Here is an 18,675-nt window from a genome sequence, read left to right on the forward strand (position 1 = left end):
GGCACCATGGCACTGCTTCTAGGCCTAGGTGTCCTAGAATTGTATAGCGGAGACACCCAGCTCTTTGTACTGGGTAATATTCCCATGCACACCTCTGTTATGACTTGTGTCTTTTTTGCATATTTTCTAACTGGTTATTGCTGGTATATAAGAAAGTTTTTATTTCTGCATGTTCACTGTACATTTAAGTACCCTACTGAACTCTCATTAACTTTTGATGTAAAATTATAATTCACTCACATCTCAGATTTTCTAGATCTGCAAGGATATCATTACAAAAATAGAGAGAGAGAAAGAAAAAACTTAGTCACTCAGTTGTGTCCAACTCTTTGAGACCCCATGGACTGTAACCACCAGGCTCCTCTGTCCATGGGATTTCTCCAGGCAAGAATACTGGAGTGGGTTGCCATTTCCTTTTCCAGGGGATCTTCCCAACTCCAGGATTGAACCCAGGTCTCCTGCATTGCAGGCAAATTCTTTACCGTTTTTGCCATATATATATATGTATATATATATATATGTGTGTGTGTGTGTGTGTATAAATATATACACACAGTATGTATATATATGCATCTACATATTGGGACTTCCCTGGTGCTCAGGTGGTTAAGATTCCATGTTTCCACCTCAGTTAACGTTTGTTGGTGGAAGAAAGACAGGAATGCCATGCAGCTCCCTGGGAGAGATGGTCTTGGATAGAGCCTCTCTTTGCCTTCCCGCCACAGGGCATGAACCACCCCTCCTCTCACATCAACCTCCTTTCCATCATCCATAACTTTGGGTAGCACCACCACAATCACTCAGTGACAAGCAAGCCAGGTTACAGCACTTTTCACATCAACAAATTGGCAAATCACAAAAACCAGTGTTTGTCATTACCAGGTATTCTGATTTTTGTTTTGAACACTATTATCATTGTTCCCTTGGGTAAATCCCTAGTGTCCAGGTGTTTGCCTTTCCCCACTGTAAAATGAGAATCTTATTACTGGTTTCTAGTCACCTCAGAGCATTGTGGGGAGAGTTGAAGCCAGTCTGGAAGCTGGATGTCTAAACATCCCTGGGCTTGTGGAGTTCTCACCAAGCCTGTCACTGCTGTTGACATTGAGAATACTGGTGTGGGAACAAGTGCTGTCTTTGTCACAGGCTCAACTCCAGGGGCCTCTCCTTCCCTAAGCTGGCAGCTGAGGCTAAGTACTCGAGATCCCTGGGCCAGCTGTTGTGAAGTAAACGCCAGGCAGTAGGTAAGGCAAGATTCAGAACTGGGCAGACAGCCAGGCTTGAGTGGGAGCCCTGATTCAGGAGTGGAGGGGGGCACAAAAGTTGGCAAACAAGTGTTTTCCAAGGGAGGAAAACTAAAAAAATACAATCTTATTTCTAAGGTAGACAGTGCACCAACGGGCTGTGGGGAGGCTGCCTGAAAATTCCTTCTTTAACTCACTTATCAGCTGAAGAAGATTCTAGTACTAGAAGGGCACTGTGAGCGATGTTTCCCAAGGAGGCTTCCCTGGGAGCACAGAGAGATAGCCACACCCTTTGAAGTTCGCTGGGAGCTTACAAAGGGCAGCGTTGTTTCCACTGAGGAAGAATGATAGCCCCACATAATGGTGTCCTTATTCTCTAAATCTCAGACCTTGTGCGATGAGGGGCCAGTGAGCCTTCAGGCTCAGGCAAAGGGGCGGGGGGTGGGGGGGAGACACTTGGCACAACGCACATGCTCACAGCTTGCTTGCTAGCCAACATGGAAGGTCTTTCCTAAGAAGATAGTGTGGTCAAAGTCTGGGGTCTGTTTCAACTCGCTTTCTAGGAGGATTGCTAAACCATATCCAGGTATTGTTTTAATTTGATGATGGCTGATAAATGTTTCCAAGTGGAGTATCTATCATACTTCATAGATTTTGGTGAAATATGTCATGCGCTTAGAGGCTGTAGAGATAAAAGACCGATGAGAAAAATATTGTTTTAAATTAGAATGAAAAGGGTGGTATTTCTGAGTGGTGGGATTCCTAGCGCACAAAAAGGAAAGGGAGTGGGCTGGCAGGAGCTGTCTAAGGTGGTCAATTCTCCAATTATTAGTAAGTGGAGTCCTCAGATTGGGCTCTAACATAGCCTTAATCAACTTGGGGATGCCTATGGTACTGCATCATCCATGCTTCTGTCAGGGACCACTTCCAAAATTCTGACTCATTTCCCAGGCCAATGGAACCATGTAAGCATATGAGTTTCATGTCTGGTGTCATCTCTGGGAATTTCTGTCAGCTTTGGTGCCTGGGAATAATTCCATTAGACCCAGTAGAAGCTGGGTGGTGCAATGGCAAGAGTTCGGGCGGAGACCTAAGCTCCAGTCCTAGCTCTGTGCCAATTAACTGTCATTCCAAGTGGGTCTTTTAATGAATCTGTGTCTTGGTTTCTTCAGTGGTTAAAAAGAGTCTTTAATTTGATGATTGAGTCCCTTCCAGGTTTAAAAATAAGAATGTCTGTTTCTTAGCTTTGGGTTCAATAAAGAATTGTTGTAGGTATGCCAGTCATCTGATGTTATAAATTCTTTCAGGTCCGAAAGGGATCTTAAAGGTCATCTAGTTTAATCTCTTTATATTATGGATATATCAATAGAAACCAAGACTCAGAGAGAAGGGAGTTGCTCAATTAGTGCAGATTGAAGGTTAGAGATCAGGTTTCATGATTCCCAGTCCAGTGCATTTTCCATTGCCTTTATTTTTAAATCAAAGCAATACATGAGAATGATTTTTAAAAATCAAATAATATAGGAACGCTTGTAATTTAAAAAAAAAAAAAGAGTTTTCTGCCCTACCCCTAGTGCCACTCCTCAGAAGCAACCATTTTTAAGAGATTCTGTTTTCAATTCATCTGGTGGTTATTTCAATATTTCTAAATATGTCTCTATCCTACTTCTTAATTTATCAATTTGGGGGCTTATCTATTGACTCCTTGCTGTAAAAACTATAGATTTAGCTCACTTAGCATTACTCTCAACCTCCTTTTTTTCTCCACCTCCCCATGTTTGATAGTATTATCTTTATGAGGTTTTTTAATTCACCTTTTAAAATAGTATTCAGTAAAGTTTCCTATTTGGGTTATACAATTCTATGAGTTTAGACAAATACAAAAAGTCATATAACTACCATCACAATCAATCTATATCACCCCCCAAAACTTCCTTATGCTGCCCTTTGTAATCAACCCCATCCTTCACTCCCAACCCTTGGTAACCACTGATCTGTTTTATGTTCCTATACTTTTGCCTTTTCCAGAATGTCATAGAAATGGAACCAGCAAATATGTGATCTTTTTACACTGCTTTTCTCACTCATTATAATTATTTTGAGATTTATGTCTCAATAGTTCGTTGTTTTTATTGCTGAGTAGTATTCCATCACTTGAATGTACCAGTGTACTCATTCACCAGCTGAAGACATTTACATTGCTTCTAGTTGGATAGTATTATTTTTAGTGAATTCCATTGGTCACCTTTTAACTTGAAATCATATACTAAAACTTCTATTTCTATTTCTCTAGACAGTATCCACTATATATTAAGTGGGTCTTCCTTTTCAGAATAGTAAATGCTTTTGACTAGATTTCAAAACATGATACTTTCATTCATTTCATCTCTGTTTTAAATGGATTGCATTTGAGGGTATAATTTTTCATGTGGGTGAGAGCGCTTGTTTAAATGCTATCCAGCAGCCCCATTCAGGGCTACTACTATTCTCAGTGGCTCCTGTAGCACATGGGCCTTCTCTAACTCCGGACATGCTTGTTGCTGGGAACATATACATGTACTTTCTGTTCTGACCGTTGCTAAGTCAGGCAGTAATTTTGGGGAAAAAGACCTTTCTTCATGTGGATTTCAGCTTTTGTCTGTCATGCTTTTGCTGTTCCAGCTGCCTTCACCAGTGAGCACAAAGCCACATTTCAAAGGAGACTGACAAATTATCCCCAGCTGCCAGAAGGAGGTTAGCTTTCTGTGTGTTCTGTGTCCCCCTTCTCTGATAACTAACAGGTTAACTTTCTAAAGGGAATTGACAAAAGCAGAAATTGTCCTTTCACCCAAATAGGTTTTTTGATTTTTGAAAAGTTGTGGATTTGTCATATTCCTCTCCATTCTGACCTTAATTTACATCGGGAAATACAGTGTAGATGACTACAACTGAACCCCTGTTGTTTGAAAGGTTCACATTAGTGCGTTTCTTTTTTTTTTACAGCATGTATGAGATTGCAATTCTGTTTGAAAATTTGCTAGCACAGTGTCTTTCTTCAAAAAGTGGCTATTTGAAGACTGAATGATATCAAGCCTGGCCATAGAAATTGATATGCGATTACATTTACTTGTATTTTTACCCATCTTTGTATGTGTGTTATCTGCCTAGCACTTACACTGCATAATGGGGGGTGAGTCTCATACCTAGCCTGGTATGCTACACATAGTAGGTGCTCAGTAAATGCCTTTTGAATGTAAATGATCCAAAATATTGTCATGCACACGTATGGTGAAGTATTCTGTATCAATGCAGTGAGTCAGGCATTCTCAAACACTACTGGGCATGCAAATTGGTACAACTTTCTCACAGGGTCATTTGCCAAAATGTGCCAAAGCCTTAACAAAGTTCTTGTCCTTTCACCCAGTAACTTTCTTTCTAAGGACTTACCCTAAAAAAAAAAAAAAACAGAAATGCACAAAAGATATAATACTAAGAAACTCATTGTAGTATCATTTAAAATAGAGAAAAAGTGAAATCAACTTCAATGTCTATATTTTAAAATCTTATGTAGTAACATTTATACTATAAATGCTATGTAGTTATTTAAAATCATGTTTAAGAGAGTCTATAACAACATGAGAAAATGCTCACAACCTAAATTAAGTGGAGAAAGGGAGGATACAGATGAACATACAGTATGATCTCCTGCATGTGTGTGTATGCACATGCAAAAAGAAAGAAGACAGAAAGGAAAAATAAAATATTAACAATGATTCTAATAATAAAATTATGAATTATTTTCATATTTCAAATATTTCTAATATTTGTAACTTCCAAATTCTCTACAATGAGCTTGTATTACTTTACAACCTGAAAAATACCTTTTTAATTAGAAAGAAAGAAATACTATCCTAGTCACAAAATGTGAAATGATTTCTCAAACCAGAAGAGTCTACTCTTCAGATGCCATGTGGAAAGTCATGGCAGCGCTGTTTTCAGAAAAACAAAATTATGCCTACAAGTCTTTTTGAGTTTTATTAAGAGCCTCAGTTTGATATTGAAAGGCAAAAGTGTTCTTCCTTTTCTCTAGGCCTAGTTAGGTTTCATCCTTCTCTCTCCTCATCCCCACCCATTTTAAAACTGTCCAGATCTGTGGAACAAATGTTGAGCAAACTGGAAATAAATAAAATCCAATAGCTTTAAGATATCACAAAGCCCTCCCTTCCTGTGTACTAATGGCTACCTGCCCATTGTACTCCCCAGAGTGGAGGGCTGGAGTCAGCCAAAATGGAGGCTTTTCTGATTCAAGCATGAAAACTGCAAATGCTCAAAATTTAGGAAGTCTGAGAAGATTGAGACACAACATGTACAACCTTCCCTCCCTCACATTCTGACCTTTACATAATATAAACTGGTGGGCTCTGCTGGGAAAAAAGCTACTAAGTGAAAACTCAGTCATAGAAGGCAGATACAGTAAGTACTCTTCACATTTCAAAGAAATCTCAGAATCCTAGAACTTCACAGCTAGAAGAAAAATATTCCAACAAGTACAGAGTTCTTTCCAAATACCAGATACTATGCTGGTTGCTGATCAAATGTTATCTCATTAAAAACCACCTAGCAATGCACCCCACTTTACAGATAAGGAAATCAAAACCCAGGGAGGTGTTGTAAATTGCCTTGGACTACATAGTTTTTTTGGCTGCAAAGCTGGAGCTAGGGCCTACATCTTCTGGAGACTCCCAGGTGAAAAGATGAGTTTTTCTAATATCATCTTGTCCCCCTCAGTTCCAGATGGTCCAAATACCGTGCAGTTGTGCTTGGATCTTTTGCTAACAACTTAAGCTAATCAGGTCCAAGATCAAACATATAGTCTTCTGCTTGGCTCCCAGTGACACAGGATCTGAACCAAAGTCTGGCTTTTTACTCTCTTTCATGCCCCACTCCCCACATAAACAGTCTGTTAACAAGTACTGTCCATTTTTCCTTCAAAAAAAATACCTTCAAAAAGGCACAAACTTCCAGTTACAAAATAAATAAGTCATGAGGATGTGATGTACAGCATGGACACTATAATTAAAAAAGCCGTATTATTATATTTGCAAGTTGCTAAAAAGTAGATCTTAAAAATTCTTATCACAAGAAAGAAACATTTGTAACTATGTATGGTGACAGATGTTAACTAGACTTATTGCGGTGATCACTTCACAATATATACAAATATTGAATCACTATGCAGTATACCTGAAACTAATATAATGTTATATGTCAATTATACCTCAGTAAAAAAAATACTTCTATATCCAACCCAACCTACAAAACAACCCAACCTCTTCCTCCTTCTTGACTACTCCAAACCACAGCACTGCTTGTCTTCTGGCTTCAGACAACAATTCTAGTCTGCATCACACAATTATTTTAGCACCTGTCATTCAGGGACAGTTAACATTTGTTCAGCAGCACTCATCCTAGCATCAAGCAAGTATTGAGTGTCTACTATATGCCAAGTCCTGAGATGGAGAATTCATTTGCCTTTTCTCCTCAACTAGACATTAAACATCCTGAGAGTGAAGGCTACAGCTTTCTCTATAACCTCTTAAAAACCCGTTGCAGCTCTGGGCACATACTGAAGACTTGTTTATTCAAGAGCAGAACAGATTTAAGGAATCTGTCACCAGCTCAGCAGCTGGAGAACTCTGGGGATGCCTTAATCTATGGATCTGCTTCAATATCTCACAGGCTACTTGAGCATGATCCACTCACTCAATGAGGACCACATATCAAACTGTGACTTTTTAACACCATACCTTCAAGGATAAGTGAAGAAGTTTAGCTAATAAGAGGTGTGGAGTCCAAAGCATCAAATGAGGATTTCTACCTCCAAGAAAAGAAGCTGGAATAGATGTACTCATCCTTATTTTTGTCACTAAATACAGCTAAAAACCCTGGGTGTTATATATAAAACAAATATAAGAAGACCAAGAAAGGTGGGAAGAAGAAGGCAGAGTGACTAAGGACCTCAGTAACCAATGAATGACGTGATGGTGAGTTCCCTGGATTTTCTTTTTGCCTCATTGATTCTAGACTGGATGCTGGAGACACCAGAAGTTAAGAAAAAACCAAGTGGGAGCAAACAAACAAGAAACGCCTGCTCTCTTTAGCCAAAGGACCAATAAAGGGGCAGCCTAGCAAAGTAGACAACTTTTAGACAAGTACTATTCTACTGTAGCCAAACACCACAGGAAAAACTATGACTTCCACACACACTCATGCCAACGAATGATGAGTGGAGAGCCTGACCTTCTACCCCATTGTGGCAGTAACAAGGCAGCAACTCTCTTTTCCCTGCCAGAGTAGGGGAAACTTCTCCAAACAGGAAAAACAAAGGCTTAAGTAAGAGCCTCATTATATGATACCCAAAATGAACAGTATTCAACTGAAAATCATTCATTATACCAAGACCAAGGAAGATCTCAAGTTGAATGAAAAAAGGAATCAACAGATGCCCAAATCAAGATAAGAGATGTTACAGTTATCTGACAAAGATTTTGAAGAAGCTACCATAAAAACACTTCAATGAACAATTACAAACATACTTGAAACAAATGAAAAGGCTAGAAAGTCTCAGCAAAGAAATATAGCATCCCAGTAAACAAATACAAAGATACAAATAAGAACTAAATGAAAAATTTAGAAATGAAAAACTCAGTGGATGAGCTCAAGAGAATAGAGCAGACAAATGAAAGAATTAATGAACCTGAAGGTATAACAATAGAAATTACACAGTGAGAACTGGGAAAAAATGAAAAGAGCCTCAGGAACTTATGGGACTATAACAAAAGATGTAACATTCATATCACTGGAGTCTCAGGAAGAGGGAAGAAAGAGAAAGGGGCTGAAGACCACTTGAAAAAATAAAATCTTAAAATTTCCAAGTTTGGAAAAAAATATAAACCTACATATTCAAAGAACTGAAAGGACCCTAAGCAGGATAGACGCAAAGAAATTCACACTAAGACCCATCATAGTCAAACTTCTGAAAACTAAAAACAAAGAAAGTCTTGAAGGCAGAAAGAAAAGAGAGCAAGGAGACAATGTTCTAATAAGGAATTGGCACATTTTTCAAGCACTAAAACAAAAGGACTGCTAACCCAGAATCCTACATCCCTCAAAAATGTCCATCAGGAATGAAAGGGAAATGGAGACATTCTCAGATGAAGAAAAATTAAGAGAATTTGTCATCATCACACCCACCCTAAAAAATAGCTAGAAGAACTTCTCCAAACAGAAAGAAAATAATAAAAGAAGGACTCTTGGAATATAAGGAAAAAAGAACACAATAAACAAAAACATGAATAAATCCAGTAGACTTTCCTTCCCCTCTTGAGTCTATGAGGAAAGTAAATGAACATAAATGGAGGTAAGGTTTCCACTTCACCCAAAATGGTAAAATAACACCATAACTAGAGTGTGATAAGATATATATATATATATATATATATACAATAAATATATAATAAATATATATATTTATAATATATATATTTATATATAAAATATCTAAAGGAACCACTAAAAATCTATACAAAGATATACACTCAAAGCCATGACAGATAAATCAAAATGATATTCCAAAAAATATTCAAGAAACCCACAGGAAGGAAGAAAAAAGAAATCTGAGGAATAAAAGGCAGAAAACAAAAAATAAAATGGCAGATTTAGATTCTAATTCATAAAAAATTGCATTAAGTATAAATGGTCTGAGTATATCAATTAGAAGACAAAGACTGGTGGAGTGGATAAGAAAAATATGTCCCAATTATATGCATTCTACTAGAAACTTACTTCAAATATAATGATATAAAGAAGCTGAAAGTAAAAGGATGTAAAGAGATACCTCATGCAAACATTAATAAAAAGAAAGTATGTGTCTATCAAAGAAGAGCAAAATAAGCACAAAGCAAGCAGAAGGAAGGAATTCATAAGGAGCAGAAATCAATGAAATTGAAAAAAGGAAAACAAGAAAGAAAATAAATGAAAGAAAAGCTGTTCCTTTGTAAAGATCAATAGACTTGACAATCTCTAGCAAGACAGACAAAGGAAAAAGAGAAGAAGCAAATTACCAATATCAGGAACAAAATAGGAGATATCACTACAGATCATGCAGATAAGGGTGGGGTACAATAAGGTAATCCCATGAACAACTCTACACACTTGTATTTAAAACCTTAAATGCAATGGACCAGTTCCTTGAAAAACACAAACTACCGCAAGTCACCCAATATAAATAGAGTTCATAGCCCTGTAACTATTAAGGAAATAAACTGCATAATTTTAAAACTCCCAACAAAGAGCTCTCTAGTTCCAGATGATTTCACTGGATAATTTTACCAACTATTCAAAGTAACAGCAATTCTACATTATCTCTTCCAGAAAATAGAAGTAGTGGGAACATTTCCCTATTAATTTTATGAAGTTAGCATTACCTTGATACCAAAACCACCTAGAGACAGTACAAGAAAACTACAGACCAATATCCCTCATGAATATAGATGTAAAAATGTTTAGCAAAATATTAGCAAGTAGAATTCACCAGTATAAAAGGAATTATATGCCATGACCGAGTAGGGTTCATTACAAGTATCCAATTCAGTTCAGTTCAATCGCTCAGTAGGGTCCAACTCTTTGCGACCCCATGGACTGCACCACTAACACCCAGAGCTGGCCCAAACCCATGTCCATCGAGTTGGTGATGCCATCCAACCTTCTCATCCTCTGTTGTCCCCTTCTCCTCCTGCCTTCAATCTTTCCCAGCATCAGGGTCCTTTCCAATGAGTCAGTTCCTCACATCAGGTGGCCAAATTATTGGAGCTTCAGCATCAGTCCTTCCAATGAATATTCAGGACTGATTTCCTTTAGGATTGACTGGTTTGATCTCCTTGCAGTCCAAGGGACTCTCAAGAGTCTTCTCCAACACCACAGTTCAAAAGCATCACTTCTTCAGCGCTCAGCTTTCTTTATGGTCCAACTCTCACATCCATACATGACTACTGGAAAAACCATAGCTTTGACTAGATGGACCTTTGTTGGCAAAGTAATGTCTCTGCCTTTTAATATGCTGTCTAGGTTGGTCATAGCTTTTCTTCCAAGGAGCAAGCATCTTTTAATTTCTTGGCTGTACTCCTGGACACTCACAGGCAATTCTGGCTCAATCTTTTATGAGGTCCCTGCTCCTTTCTCCTGGGTCCTGGTGTGCACAAGGTTTTGTTTGTGCCCTCCAAGAGTCTGTTTCCCAGTCCTGTGGAAGTTCTGTAATCAAATCCCATTGGCCTTCAAAGTCTAATTCCCTGGGGGTTCTCAGTCCCTTTGCTGGATCCCCAGGTTAGGAAATCTGTTGTGGGCCCTAGAACTTTCACAACAGTGCAAGAACTTCTTTGGTATAATTGTTCTCCAGTTTGTGGGTTGTCTGCTCAGTGGCTCTATGGTGGGGCTCACACACTGTGCCTCCCAGGTCTGCTGCAGCCAGAGCCCCTGTCTCTGTGGCAGGCCACTGCTGACCCATGACTCTGCAGGAGACACTCAAACACTCACAGGCAGGTCTGACTCAGTCTCTTGTGGGGGTCACTGCTCCTTTCCCTGGGTCCTGGTGTGCACAAGGTTTTGTTTGTGCCCTCCGAGCATCTCTGGCAGGTAAAGGGTTTGATTCAAAACACAATTTTGCCCCTCCTACCATTGGCTTCCCTGATAGCTCAGTTGGCAAAGAATCCACCTGCAATATGACAGACCCCGGTTTGATTCCTGGCTTGGGAAGATCTGCTCAAGAAGGGATAGGCTACCCACTCCAGTATTCTTGGGCTTCCCTTGTGGCTCAGATGGTAAAGAATCTGCCTGCAATGCAGAAGACTTGGGTTCTATCCCTAGGTTGGGAAGATCCCCTGGAAAAGGGAAAGGCTATCCACTCCAGTATTCTGGCCTGGAGAATTCCATGGACTGTATAGTTCATGGGGCTGCGAAGAGTCGGATATGACTGAGCAACTTTCACTCTCCCTTTCACCATCTTGCTGGGGCTTCTCCTTTGCCCTTGGATGCGGGATGTCTTTTTCTGCTGGGATCATTCTCCTGTCAATGGCTGTTCAGTAGTTAGTTGCAATTTTGGAGTTCTCACAGGAGAAGATGAGCACACATCCTTCTACTCCATCATCTTGTGGGACAGTGACAAGTATCCAAGTCTGGTTCAATATTAAAAACCAATCAGTGTAAACCGTCATATTAACAGGCCGAGAGAAGAAAAATCACATGAGCATGACAACTGATGAAGCAAAGACATTTGACAAAATTCAGCATCCAGTCATGACAAAATCTCTCAGCAAGCAAGGAATAGAAGGAAACTTCCTTAACTTGCTAAAGGGTACCTACCAAAAAAAGCCCTACAAACTAATATTATATTTAAGGGTGGAAAACTGAATGCTTTCACTCTAAGATCAGGTAGCAGGCAAGGATGTCCATTTCTACTATTCTTTTTTATCTTAGTGCTAGAAGTTCTAGTTAGTACAATAATGACAGATAAGACATATAGACTTGAAAGGAAGAAATGAAACTTTCTATTTGCAGGTGGCATGATAATTTACATAGATAATCTCAAGGAATCAATTTTTTTATTCATTTTATTCAAGGTATAGCTGACTTACAGTGTTAATTTCTGCTATACAATAAAGTGAGTCAGTTATATATATACATATACATAGATACATACATACATACATATATATATATATATAGTATTGTTTTCCATTTATCACAGGATATTGAATATAGTTTCCTGTGCTATACAGTAAGGCCTTAAGTTTATTCATTCTCTATATAATAGTTTGCATCTGCTAATCCTAAACTCCCAATCCTTTCCTCCCCCACCTAACTCCCCCTTAGCAACCACAAGTCTGTTCTCAATATCTGTGAGTCTGTTTTATAGATAAGTTCAATTGTGTCATATTCTAGGAATCTTCTTTTTTTGGCTTCATTGGATCTTCATTACTGTGCACAGGCTTACTCTAATTGTGGTGAGCAGAGGCTACTCTCTAGTTGTGGTACATAGGCTTCTCATTGTGATGGCTTCTCTTGTGGAGTACAGGCTCTAGGGCATTCAGGCTTAGTTGCTTCGGCATGTGGGCTCAGTAGTTGTAAAGTATGGACGTAGTTGCCCCAAGGCATGTGGGATCTTCCTGGACCAGGGATTGAACCTTTGTCCCCTGCATTGGCAGGCAGATTCTTAACCACTGGACCACCAGGGAAGTCCAGGAATCTATTTTTTAAACTCTTAAAACTAATAAGTGAGTTCAGCAAGGTCACAGAATAAACATTAAAAATCTATTATGCTTCTATATACTAACAATGAAACATGGGCACCAAAATAAAAAATATAATACCATTTAAAATTGCTTAAAAAAAAAGACTTCAACATATACCTAACAAATATGAATAAGACTTGTATGCTGAAATATACAAAATGCTAATGAAAGAAAACAAAGAAGAGGGGAATTCGCTGGCGGTCCAGTGGTTAGGACGCCATGCTTTCATAGCCGGGGACCTGGGTTCAATCACTGGCAGGGGAACTAAGATCCCACAAGCTGCTTGTGGCATGGCCGAAAAAAAAAAAAAGAAATTAAAGAAGATCTAAATAAATGGAGAGACATGCCATGTTCCTGGATATGAAGACTCAACATAATAAAGATGTCAGCTCTCCTCAAAATGATATACAAGTTGGTTCAGTTCAGTCGCTCAGTTGTGTCCGACTCTTTGCAACCCCATGAACCGCAACATGCCAGGCCTCCCTGTCCATCACCAACTCCCAGAGTTTACCCAAACTCATGTTCATTGAGTCAGTGATGCCATCCAACCATCTCATCCCCCGTCAGCCCCTTCTCCTACATTCAATCTTTCCCAGCATCAGGGTCTTTTCAAACGAGTCAGCCCTTCACATCAGGTGGCCAAAATATTGGAGTTTCAGCTTCAGCATCAGTCCTTCCAATGAATATTCAGGACTGATTTCCTTTAGGATGGACTGGTTGGGTCTCTTTGCAGTCCAAGGGACTCTCAAGAGTTTTCTCCAACACCACAGTTCAAAAGCATCAATTCTTCAGCATTCAGTTTTCTTTATAGTCCAACTCTCACATCCATACATGACTACTGGAAACACCATAGCTTTGACTAGACGGACCTTTGTCGGCAAAGTGATGTCTCTGCTTTTTAATATGCTGTCTAGGTTGATCATAGCTTTTCTTCCAAGGAGAAAGTGTCTTTTAATTTCATGGCTGCAATCACCATCTGTAGTGATTTTGGAGCCCAAAAAAATAAAGTCTGCCACTGTTTCCATCATTTCCCCATCTATTTGCCATGAAGTGATGGGACCTAATGCCAGGATCTTAGTTTTTTGAATGTTGAGTTTTAAGCCAGCTTTTTCACTCTCCTCTTTCATGTTCATCAAGAGGCTCTTTTGTTCTTCTTCACTTTCTGCCATAAGGGTGGTGTCATCTGCATGTCTAAGGTTATTGATATTTCTCCCAGCAATCTTGATTCTAGCTTGCATTTCATCCAGCCTGGCATTTCACATGATGTACTCTGCATATAAGTTAAATAAGCAGGGTGACAATATACAGCCTTGACATACTCCTTTCCCAATTTTGAACCAGTCCATTGTTCCATGCCCGGTTCTAACTGTTGCTTCTTGACCTGCATACAGATTTCTCAGGAGGTAGGTAAGGTGGTCTGGTGTAACCATCTCTTGAAGAATTTTCCACATTTTGTTGTGATCCACACAGTCAAAAGCTTTGGCGTAGTCAGCAAAGCAGAAATAGTTGTTTTTCTGGAACTCTCTTGCTTTTTCGATGATCCAGCGGATGTTGGCAATTTGATCTCTGTTTCCTCTGTCTTTTCGAAATCCAGCTTGAGCATCTGGAAGTTCACAGTTCACGCACTGTTGAAGCCTGGCTTGGAGAATTTTAGCATTATTTTGCTAGTGTGTGAGATGAGTGCAACTGTGTGATAGTTTGAACATTCTTTGGCATTGCCCTTCTTTGGGATTGGAATGAAAACAGACCTTTTCCAGTCCTGTGGCCACTGCTGAGTTTTCCAAATTTGCTGGCATATTGAGTGCAACACTTTCACAGCATCATCTTTTAGGATTTGAAATAGATGAACTGGAATTCTATCACCTCCACTAGCTTTGTTCATAGTGATGCTTCCTAAGGCCCACTTGACTTTGCATTCGAGGATGTCTGGCTCTAGGTGAGTGATCACACCATCGTGATTATCTGGGTCATTATGATCTTTTTTGTACAGTTCTTCTGTGTATTCTTGTCACCTCTTCTTAATATATTCTGCTTCTGTTAGGTCCATACCGTTTCTGTCCTTTATTGTGCCCATCTTTGCATGAAATGTTCCTTTGGTATCGCTAATTTTCTTGAAGAGATCTCTAGCCTTTCCCATTCTATTGTTTTTCTCTATTTCTTTGCACTGATCACTGAGGCAGGCTTTCTTATCTCTCCTTGCTATTCATTGGAACTCTGCATTCAAATGGGTATATCTTCCCCTTTCTCTTGTGCCTTTCACTTCTCTTCTTTTCTCAGCTACTTGTAAGGCATTCTCAGACAACCATTTTGCCCTTTTGCATTTCGTTTTCTTGGGAATAGTCTTGATCACTGCCTCCTGTACAATGTTTCGAAAATCCGTCCATAGTTCTTCAGTTGGTAGTTCCTAATCAAGTTGGTAGCTCCTAACATACAAGTTGGTAGTTCCTAATAAAAATCTCAGCAAGACTTTTGTAGAATTTTATCTAAAATTTACACAAAAAGTCAAAGGAACTAGAATAGCTAAAGCAATTTTGAAAAAAGAAAAAAAAAAGGAAAGAATCAGTTAGCCCTACTATGTATCTATAGTAATCAAGACTATGGTGGGAACTTCCCTGGTGGTCCAGTGGCTAAGACTCTGAGCTCCCAATGCAGGGGACCTGGGTTCGATTCCTGGTCAGGGAACTAGCTCCCATATGCCACAACTAAGGCCCAGCACAACCAAATAAATATTTTTTAAGCCTGTGGTATTGGCAGGAGGATATATAGACCAACAGATCTGAGTAGAATCCAGAATGCACCCACATAAACATGCTCAACTGATTTTTTTTAACTATAACTACAATTCAGTGAAGGAAAGATGGCATTTTCAACAAATGGTGCTGGAGAAATTGGATATCTATGGGCAAAAAAAAAAGAACCTTAGAGTTCTTTAGCGAAACATAGCCAATAAAGTGTGTGTGTTTGTGTAGAGACTGTGTGTGTATAGAAAGAATGTGAGAATGTGTGTGTATATATATATGTATATATGTGTGTATATGTGTGTATATACATACATCCAATTTCTCCAGCACCATTTATTGAAAAGACTATCCACCTTTCCTTCTTTGAATTCCATTTGTACTTTAAATATATACAGAAAGAAAGAGAGAGGTGTTTATTTTAAGAAATTGGCTCATGCCATTGTGGATACTGGCAAGTCCAAACCTGCAAGTCAGGCCAGCAGGCTGGAGACCCAGGGAAGAGTTGATATTGCAGCTCTAATCTGAAGGTAGTCTTCTAGAAAACTGCCTCCTCCTTGGGGGAGGTCAATCTTTTTATTAAGGCCTTTGACTGATCAGATCAAGCCCACCTATATTTTGGAGGGCAATCTGCCTTATAGTCTACTGAATTGAATATTAATCTTTTCTAAAAATAAAAAATACCTTCACAGCAACATTCAGCTGTTTTACCAATATCTGGGCACCATGGCCTAGCCAACCTGACACATAAAATTACTCATCAAAAACCTCATCCTAAGTCTCATAACATACAAAAATTAAGTCAAAAAGTATCACAGACTTGTATGTAAAACTAAAAATTTTAAAAACAAACAGAAAATCTTCAGGACATAGGACTAGGGAAAAAGTGCATAGACTTGACATCAAAAGCACAATACAGAAAATGAAAAATCAATAAATTGAACCTGATCAAAATTTAAAACTTTTGCTCCATGAAAGGTCCTGTTAAAGAGGATGAAAAGACAACCTATAAAATGGGAGACAATATGGGTAAACAATACATCTGATAAATAACTCATATCTAGACTATATGAAGAACTTTTTAAAAACTCATCAGTGAAGAAAACAGACAATCCAACCAGAAAATGGGTAAAGGACATAAAGACACATTTCACCAAAGAGGAAATACAGATGATAAATACACAAGATGTTCACCATCATTAACCATTAAGGAAATGCAAACTTAGATAATGAAATGTTATTAATACTACACACCTATTAGAACAATTGAATAAAAAGCAGTGACAATATCAAATGCTGGCAAGAATGTGGAAAAAACAGAACTCTCTGATACTGTGGGTGGGAAAGCGAAATGCTGCAGCCACTCTGGAAAAATAGTTTGGCAGTTTCCTATAAAACTAAACATGCAATTATCATAGGACCCAGAAATCACACTCCTGGACATTTATCTCAGAGAAATGAAAACTAATGCCCCCTACAAATTCTTGTACATTAATGTTTATAGCAGCTTTCCCTCTAATGGCCCCAAACTGAAAACAACCAAAATGTCCTCTGATAGATGAACAGTTAGGCAAACTCTGGGTGTGATGAAAGGAATGGATAACAACTTGGATGGACCTCAAGGGTATTATCCTGAGTGGCAAAATTGTTTGCATCAAGATCTCCACCCCTCACTCTGTAGTCTCCGTACCCCACCATCCCAACTGCAAACATTCTAGATTCAGTTCCCTAAGATTCAAAAGATAAATTGATAAAAAGAAACACCCTGGTGATTTCAATTTTGTGGCAGTGTATGAGGAATGGTAGTTTCTAAAGTAATATATTTTATTTATTTATTTATGGCTGTGCTGGATCTTTGTTGCTGTGCATGTGCTTTCTTTTTTTCAATTAATTAATTTATTTTAATTGGAGGATAATTATTTTACAATATTGTGATGGGTTTTGCTATACATCAATGAGTTTTCTCTAGTTTTGGCAAGCAGAGGCTACTCTCTAGTTGCAGTGCATGGGCTTCTCATTGTGATGGCTTCTCTTGTGGCAGAGCATGTGCTTTAGGGCATGCAGGCTTCAGTAGCTGCAACTCCAATCTTCTAGATCACAGACTCAGTAGTTGTGGTGTACAGGTTTAGTTGCCCCACAGTATGTGAAGTCTTCCTGGATCAGTGATCGAACACATGTCCCCTGCATTCGCAGGCAGATTCTTAATCACCAGACAGCCAGGGAGATCCCTAAAGCAATGTTTCTTAAATATTATCATTATCTTCCCACATCTACATGACACACACTCATGTACACATATACATAACCAAGATGTCGGGCTTTTCATGCTATCGGATTCTCTGTTGCCTCATTTTCAAAGATGAAAGATAGAGACCCACCTAAGCTGTACTCAGATGAGGGGAGAAAGTGATGGCTGGTGGCAGCGTAGGGGAAAGAGGAGCAGGGAAAAGAGGAAGATAAAGCCAGTAAGAGTTGCAGGGCTGGCTTGTGCTGACCTGTTCTGCAGCTCTGTAGCTTTGGTCTTGGTCATTCTGTTGACATGTGCTCACTATCTCACCATCTGCAGCCCCAGTTCAGAGTCTGAGAACTAGTGTGGAAATGGCCCTTCTTCGGGGAGGCCTTAAGCCAGACCCCAAGACTAGGTAAGATCCTTGTGTTACACACTCTCACAGCACTTGAGTCTGACCTTGGTGTCATTTATCACAATTTTAGTTACATGTTTTTGAGGCTAACTATTGAGTGTTAGATAATGATGTGAGTTTATCACATGTCTCCCATTTAGGACTGTAACTGGAATGAATGTTGGAACCTTGTCTTAGTTCATTGTTGTATATTTCCAAGCATCTAACAGGGCTTCCCAGGTGGCACTAGTGGTAAAGAACCTGCCTCCAAATGCAGGAGACATAAGAGGTGCAGGTTTGATCCCTGGGTCAAGAAGATCCCCTGGAGAAGGGCATGGCAAACCACTCCAGTATTCTTGATTGGAGAATCCCATGGACAGAGGGGCCTTGCTGGCTATGGTCCATAGGGTCGCAAAGAGTTGGACCCGAATGAGGTGACTTATCATGCATGCATGCAAGCATCTAACACACTAGGGTTACTAAAAAGTGCTCGGTAGGTATTTGTTAGATGAATGAAGACCCTGCAAGATTCTCACTGAATTAAACATAGTTACTGAAAACCATTTTAAGAAAAATAAACTTTGATTTGTATTTACTTTCTCTATTATGAAAATAGGAAAAACATTACTTATCCCCCATGTCACACTGTGTACTGTGCTAAGTCACTTCAGTCGTGTCTGACTTTGTGACCCCATGGACTGTAGCCGGCCAGGCTCCTCTGTCCATGGAATTCTCCAGGCAAGAATACTGG

General features: G+C 39.2%; 1 protein-coding gene across 1 annotated transcript in view; it reads left to right on the forward strand.

The window, feature by feature from the left end:
* The first annotated feature begins 1,717 nt into the window (after positions 1–1,717).
* PLAC1 (placenta enriched 1) overlaps positions 1,718–18,675 on the forward strand; it is a 39,783-nt gene continuing 22,825 nt past the window's right edge. Inside the window, exon 1 of the mRNA XM_081566507.1 lies at positions 1,718–1,827. The gene's annotated coding sequence lies outside the window, so the exon portion shown is untranslated. The remainder of the gene's footprint in view (positions 1,828–18,675) is intronic.

Source organism: Giraffa tippelskirchi, chromosome X (assembly GCF_054371585.1).
Source record: "Giraffa tippelskirchi isolate mGirTip1 chromosome X, T2T-mGirTip1v1.2.pri, whole genome shotgun sequence".
Lineage (NCBI taxonomy): Eukaryota > Metazoa > Chordata > Mammalia > Artiodactyla > Giraffidae > Giraffa > Giraffa tippelskirchi.